Genomic DNA, 7,725 nt, shown 5'->3' with positions numbered 1-7,725 from the left:
AAAATTATGGAACACAGATTCAAACCCGGGTTTCCTGTCTCCAAATCTTGTGATATTTCAAACTTTTCCAATTCTCTGAAAATCCTTTTCTTCCTTCAACATTCACCTGTCATTCTTCGGGAGCCTTTCCCAGATCGCTCCTCCTTCCATCCCAACTAAGAGATTACGGAGTTCCCAGGCTCTTTGCACCCTTCTTTTTTATCTTCTCTCCCGTTAATGCCTTTAACTCATTTTAAGGTCGGATCCTAGATGTAGAACTGTAAGGCTCCTTGGAGATCATCAATCCCAACCTCCTTATTTTAACGATGAGAAAAGAGAGGCAAACCGAGGTTAAATGACTTGCCCAGGGTCACACAGCTAGTAAGCATCTGAAATTTGAACCCAGGTTTTCCAGACTCTGAGCCCAGTGCCCAATCTACTATGCCATAAGTAATAGGTATGTGCCTACTTGTGTTATCCCCTACTGGACTATACGTTCCTTGAGGAGAGGGACAGTGTCATTTTCGCCTTTCTGACCTCAGTGTTTCACACACGGTAGACACGCAAAAGTTTGTTGAATTAAAAAAGGAGAGAAGCCGTCTCCAGCGTGCATAGATGCAGCAGCGGCAGCGGCCTGCTAAGTCCACATGTGGCAGGGCCGGTGGAGGGGCGGGCGGGCGGGAGGGGGGTGGGGGGGAGGGAATGTTTGGAGTGGGAGGGTTTACATCACAGCGAAGTTCCCGGATGGGCGTAGCCTCCAAGCTCAGAGAGCTTTTCCTGCCCGCCTGGGAGAAGTTTTCCAGAGAAAAATGCCCCGTGCGCTGCAGCTGCTGGGGAACAAGCGGGAGCCGCAGCCTTCAGCTGCGACCGCCGCCCTCATCCCTGGAGGGAACCGACGGGGAGGGTTCTAGGAGCGGAGCACACCCGGGTAAGAGACGCGTTTTCTTCCTCGCCCTGACTTATCTTCTCCCCCTGCCGCCCCCCGCCCCCACTTTCATAACCAGACTTCAGCTCAGGAGGTGGGGCGAGGTGGGGGGGTTGGGGGGAGCTGGATGAAAATTTGTGTGCGCCTGTCAGCGAGTGTGTTTTCGGGGTCGGGCTGAGCCCTAGCAGCCAGGAGCTTACTTGAGTGCAACATCTGGCTAGGAGACCCTCTCCCTGGTCTTCAAGGCACATCTACAGAAGTGAATGCCCCGCTTCTTCCCTCGGGCTGGGAGGGGGGATTTGGAAACGCTGCTTTGGGGATCAGTGTGGGGAGGGGGGGAGAGATGGTGACGTGGGAGGTAAGAAGAAAAGGAGGAAAAAAAAGAGATGTCGAAATAGCCCTTATTTACTCCGAGTGGGTTTCGTTGAATAACATCAGTCCCCTCCCAGGCCCTGCTCTCCCAGATGTGTTCCCAGCTCCTTCATCCAGCTTTCACAAAGTAGCTAACTTTTTCCTTTGGCTGCCGGCAAGGAGCTTTCTCTGGTGGCCTCGCCTTCTTGATTCCTCCCCTCTGGCCGGGATGGGGCCATCCGGGGAGAGCAGGACAAGAGGTGTTTGGAGATCTTAGGGAGAAGGTGGCTGTGGTGCTGCCCTTGCGCCCGGGACAAAGCGAGCTGACAACCCCTCCGCGGCTCCGCCTGACTGCAGGGACAATCTGGCGAGATTGCAAAAATCCAGTACTCGAGCTGCTCCGGGCAGAGGCATAACAAGTCCTGAACTAATTTGCACACTACCTGCACCAAAAAGAAGAGAAAAGCTAAGAGATTTGTAGAGCATCCCCGTCAGCTTTTTTTTTAAATGAAACAATTATTTTCCATTGTGTAGTCCACTAACACATCACCTTCCTCAGTTCCTTCCTTAGATTGGACTCTTGCCTGCTTGAATGTCTCCTCCAAAAACATTCCCTCTTTGCATCTGCTGGTATCCGCACATGCATGTGTGTGTGTGTGTGTGTGTGTGTGCATATGGTCATTGACCTTAAAATCACTGCCAATTCTACCCTGCACTTTTCCAAAATATAGGATGTACTCTTCCCAGACTTCTTTGCAACCATTTGTTTCTCCAGTTCCTTACTCTTTCTTTTGCCCTTTTCTAATAATATCTTCTGAAGATTTAAAGAAAGTTGTCAGTGATCTCAGGAAAAGGAAACAAGCTGACCCAGGCAGGAATTCTGCCTGGTGGTCCAAATGCAGAACTGGCATTAGACTTGGAAACTTCTTAGTTTAACAAAGGGTGGGTCTGTTTGAAGGCAAGCCCTGGACAACTGGTGTTGGTCAGAGCCAAGCTAGATCTGGGCACCCCTCTCGTTTCATTTTTGTCCCTCTTAGTCTTATACCGGAGAGTAAAAGGGAAAGAGTGCTGGATAGAGTGCTGGACTTGGCAACAGGAAGACCTGTGTTCAAATTCTGCTTCTGGGACTTATTATCTGTGTAATCATGGGCAAGTCCTTTAAGCTATCTGAGCCTAAGTCTCTTCATCTCTAAAATGGAGATAATCACCTCTGTTAAAGTGAAGCTCAGATAAATAATGTATGTAAAGGTGAGGTGTGGCTAAAAGTAGGATAATAAAGGTGTGAAGAATGTTATTGTAGAAGCTCTAAAATGACAATTCTCTGACTAGTATTGACATACATTTCAACTGAAGATCAATTAGTTGTGGCCCGTGCTACACAAACTTTAAAGTCACATATCATTTCATAGTAATTGTCCCTTGTGGTCCCCATTCTAGCCATTGAGTTATATGGCTTCATACCCCTTCTGGGCTCCACATAAAACCCCCAGGTCATTGACACTATGGATCTGATTTGACCTTCATTTCTTTTTTTTTTTTTTTAAGCAATCGGGATTAAGTAACTTGCTCAAGGTTACACGGCCAGTTATTTCTGGGGTGTGGTGCTAAGTATTGGAGCCTGGATTTGATCCAGGTCATCCTAACACTGGAGCCGGTGCTCTTACTCGCTGAGCCACCTGGCCGCCCCTAAGCAATTAGGGTTAAGTAACTTGCTCGAGGTTACACGGGGTGGGTGCTAAGTGTCTGAGCCCGGGATTCGATCTCCAGGTCTTCTCAACACTGGAACCGGTGCTCTTATTCGCTGCGCTACCTGGCTGCCCCTGACCTTCATTTCTGAATAGTGTTGATACTAGTGCTGAACAAGCTAGGTATTCTTGAAACACCAGATCCATCTAATCACTTGCAATAGTATATTTTAAGAAAATATGGACAGTTTTCCGTTATCAGTTACTTTTTTTTCTGCCAGTTTCCCGTTCCAACTACAATTTCTGTAAAACAGAATAACTTCATTTTAAATTGTTGGCATCCTTCTCTCCACAAAATATCTGTTTTAGGTACTAGTAAACTGAGCCCAGAAAAGTTTTTACTAAAATGTCTTTGCAAATAGTTATATGAAGTTTGCCTCTTGTGGATGACTGCCTTGTCATGGCAGAGGGGCTTGAATGAAAACTATAAACTATGTTGTATATGGTTACCCAAAACAGACAAGTAATAGTGGAGAGCTCTGACAAAAGGTGATCCACTGGAGAAGGAAATAGCAAACCATTCCAGTATCTTTGCCAAGAAAACTCCATGGACAGTATTAAAATGCTAGAAGATAGGACATCAGAAGATGAGCTCCTTTGGGGCAGAAAGGCCTGGCCTCCTATGGTCAGGGTCATGAAGAGTTGGACACAAATGAACAACAAATGTGAAGTTTGGGAAGTGGAAGAAACATAAGATCTGATATTAAGAATATATATTAAAATATAATGAGATAGATTTTTCCTGGGACTCAAGTCCCTTTGTACTTAGTAAGGTAGTCTCTTAGGCAAGTCCATAAAGCCTCTTGATCCATTAGGATACCATTTAATATATTATATTTAAACTGAAGAATGAGAAAGAAATAACAGTAGAAGAAGATGAGAGAAACTGGTTTGTTCTTACCATTTTTTCATTTAAAATTGTCAGTTCATAGTGCTCTGGCTACAGATAAAGGTAATAGTCTGTCCATGTCACTCACTGCCTTTCATATCGAAGGCTGACCAAGATTACTCTTTTAGTGTGTAGATGGGGAAAAAAAACCCCAAAAACCTGATGACCTCTGTGCTGATCCTTCCACATTACACACAGGTAAAAAAAAAAAAGCACTCTGGGCTGTGGTAGCAGCAGCTGCTTTTTGCCAATTCAGCTGAATCTGTCACTGTCCCAAGTTTCTGCCAACTTGGAATCTTTTTCTGCTTGAAGCCTTTCCTCTACTTCAATTCAACAAGCATTCATTTGACATGATAGATTTCAGGCCCAGAATTAGGTGCTGGAGGTACATAGAGAAAAAGAAATAATCTCTATCCTGAAGGAGCTCACATTCTACTAAAATAATACATTTATATCAATAAATACATACAATACACTTAGAGGAGAGAAAGCAGACTAACTGAGGCAATAACAGAGTTACAGCTTGAAGGGTTCTTAGTGGGCATCTATTAAAACTGGCTTGCTTTACTGAAGAGGAAAGGCCCAGAGAAATCAGATGATTTTCCCAACATCATTTTTGTTGTCATTTTTCAGTCATTTCCAACTCTTGTGACCCCATTTCTTGGCAGAGATACTGGAGTGGTTTGCCATTTCCTTCTCCAGTTCATATTATAGATGAGAAAACTGAGGCAAACAGGGTTAAGTGACTTGTTCAGGATCACACTGTTAGTGTCTGCGGCTGGATTTGAACTCAGGAAGATAGTCTCCCTAACTCCAGGGCCAGCACTCTATCCACTGCACCACCTACCTGCCTTCCCAATATCATGTGGATTAACCACATCATAGGACAGAAATTTGAGCTCATGTGCTGTGGTAAGTACATGTAGAGTTTCCCATTGAAGTGCATCTGAACCTAGAAGAAAGCTAAAGATTCTGAGAGGCAAAAAGTGAAGAGGGAATATGTCCTAGGCATGGGACTCAGCCTGAGCAAAGGCACGGAGGTGGGAGATAAGAAGACAGATTTTGAGAACAGCAAGTAGACCAGTGTGGCTGGAACAAGAGTGTGTGAAAGGGAATAATGTGAAATAAGTCTAGAAAAGGAGGCTTGAGCTAACCTGTGAAGGATTTTTAATGCCAAGGTGAAGAGTCTTTATTTTGCCCTAGAGGCAACAGGTTGCTGTTGAAGATTCCTAAATGGACACATGGTGTTTTAGGAAGATTATTTTGGCAACAGTACAGCAGATGGATTTCAGATGGAAGCAAGGAGACCAATTAGAAGGCTATTGCAGTAGTTGTCCAGGCAAGAGGTAATGAGAACCTGACCTAGGGTGGTGGCTTTGTGAGGGGAGAGATGTGAGGTGATGTGAGAGATGTTGTGGAAGTGAAATTGACAAGACTTGGAAACTGATTGTATGGGGGAGGAGGGGAAGTGGTGAGTGAAAGGGAAGAGATGGACTTGAGATTAGGAACCAGGATGACAGGAATAAGGTTAATGCTCAAAACAGAAACAGGGTAATTGAAGGAGGAACCCAAAAATAATGAGTTTTGTTTTGGAGATGTTGATTCTGAGATGTCTGTCTAATAATCATTAGAAACTAATATTATGTTAATGAGAATTGGGAAGGATCTTAGGGGTCATCTTATTTTTCAGATGAGGAAATGAAGGTCTAAAGAGCCAGTGTTCAACAGGCAATTGGTGGTGTTGCCCTGGATCTCAGGAGAGAAATAAGGGTTGACTCAATAAATTTGAGAGTTAATCTAGCACCTGATTCCTAATTGCTGTGCAACTGGACACTCTCTCTGCTACTACTTCTCAGAAATCTACAATTTTGCTGCACTTGTTTATTTTGACATGGAGGGAACCCTGAGTTCTCAAAGGCTAAAGAAGTAGAATATAAACACTGACTGGTACTACTAAGCTCAAAAGACTTTGAATACTGGACAGTAAGATTGCACATCTGTCCTATGAAAAGTAGCTGAATTAAATTTGTAGAGGATTATCACCAGGGTGGTGTCAAAGTGAACTTTTCAGCCACAAAAAAAGTCTTAAAGGCATTCTACTAAGTTATAGAGGAGTCATGATCTGCTCCTATGAATAAAATCACAGGTCATTGCTTTTCAGAGTATTTTCTTAAGATATGTGGAGCTTGGGGACGGCTGGGTAGCACAGTGAATAGAGCACCGGTCCTGGAGTCAGGAGGACCTGAGTTCAAATGCAACCTCAGACACTTAACACTTACTAGCCCTGTGACCTCGGGCAAGTCACTCAACCCCAATTGCCCTGCCTTCCCCCCTCCAAAAAGCAAAAAAAAAAAAAAAATAAGAAAGAAAGAAAGATATATGGAGCTGAATTTCTAGGTGCTGCCACACTTATGAGCCATTCTAACCCAAATCTGTGTATATGAATCAGATTAAAGTAGGGATCAAGAGCTGATGTGTTATCACTTATTCATTCATTCATTCACTCATTCATTGGTTTATTTATTGCTCACCCTCTATATGTAAGTCACATATATCTCATATGACTTGAAGAAATTGGTGTAGGGAAAGGGAAGCAGTGAATAAGAGGGAAGAGTTGAGAATGACTAGTTTGTTATGAATCTGTGATATGAAAATGATATGAATATGAAAAATGGTAATGCTTTTAACAGAAATATTAAAGTCGGAGGGGGGACAGTTGAGGGTAAAGATGTGGGTGGGGGTAGGAGAGGAAGAAACTTATCAGGCTAGTAGGAAAGGTAAGACATGCTCACAGGTTCATGGAGACACTCTAATAGAGGGAAATGAGCCTTAGAGTCAGAGTCAGACCTGACTTCAAATGCTGACTTCATTCCTGAATGTGTGCAGCACTGGGCAAGCCATTGACTGTCTCTGGGCTTCATTCTCTTCATCTATAAAATGAAGAGGTTGAATTCAAAAATATCTGAAGTTTTTTTCTGCTCTAAGTACTATGGTGTTAGGATAACTAATTATACTACGAGGTACAAGGAGATATATTTTAATAATAATAATAATAATAATAATAATGCTATAGGAGTTGAAAGGAGAGAGCAATTGCCTCCAGCTAGAAGATGAGGTAAGGAGGTCTCATCAGGCTGCTCCTTAAAGAATAAGTAGATTATTAACAGATGGAGATTTGGGAAGAGGTAAGGAGTTTAAGGGGAATAAAAAGGAAAGAAAATATGCAGAGATAGGGAAATACAGGAATATTAAGTCATTGTAAGTTACTAAGCCATAATACTAAGTGACTATAAGAGAGGATACATCATATAATGGAAAGAGCAGTAAACATAAAGGTTTTCTTCCCAAATTGGCATTAATTGTGTGACCGTGGGCAAGTTACTTGACTTCTTGGAGCCTCAGTTTCCCCATCTCTTAAATGAAGTTAGACTAAGTGACCTCTACATCTAAGTCCACTTCTAGCTCGTAAAGTCTATGGTTCTATGCATGAGGGTCCTACTAGAAAATGTTTGGAAAAGTAAAGGAGGCCATAGGAGGGCCTTGAGAATATCACACTAAGGAGCTGGTACTTTATTCTCTCAGCAATAGAGGATCATTGAAGAAGGGCATGATCAGAACTCTCCTTTTAGGGAGGTTATTTAGGTCATTCATACCATGTCCACTCCTTATTTTATTAGGTTAAGGGGCAAAGAGGTTACTATGCACCAAATATTGTTCTTTCTTAAGACTTCATTTTATTTCACTGTTGTCTTCTGAATTCCATGTGGTAATCCAAGTAAGCTTCCAGAAAGAGAGAGAGAGAGAGAGAGAGAGAGACAGAGAGAGAGAGAGAGAGA

At 43.1% G+C, this 7,725-nt stretch overlaps 1 protein-coding gene across 6 annotated transcripts in view; it reads left to right on the top strand.

Moving 5' to 3' along the window:
* Positions 1 to 688: 688 nt before the first annotated feature.
* WIPF1 (WAS/WASL interacting protein family member 1) overlaps positions 689 to 7,725 on the top strand; it is a 169,795-nt gene continuing 162,758 nt past the window's right edge. For all 6 annotated transcript variants that reach the window (XM_069068444.1, XM_069068441.1, XM_069068443.1 and 3 more), the window contains exon 1: positions 689 to 907. The gene's annotated coding sequence lies outside the window, so the exon portion shown is untranslated. The remainder of the gene's footprint in view (positions 908 to 7,725) is intronic.

This window comes from Petaurus breviceps, unplaced genomic scaffold (genome assembly GCF_028583685.1).
Source record: "Petaurus breviceps papuanus isolate PSGF00001 unplaced genomic scaffold, PetGlider_PUasm1.0 90763, whole genome shotgun sequence".
In the NCBI taxonomy this organism is placed as follows: domain Eukaryota; kingdom Metazoa; phylum Chordata; class Mammalia; order Diprotodontia; family Petauridae; genus Petaurus; species Petaurus breviceps.
The sequence above is the reverse complement of the archived record's forward strand: the minus strand, read 5'-3'. Positions and strand labels throughout refer to the sequence as shown.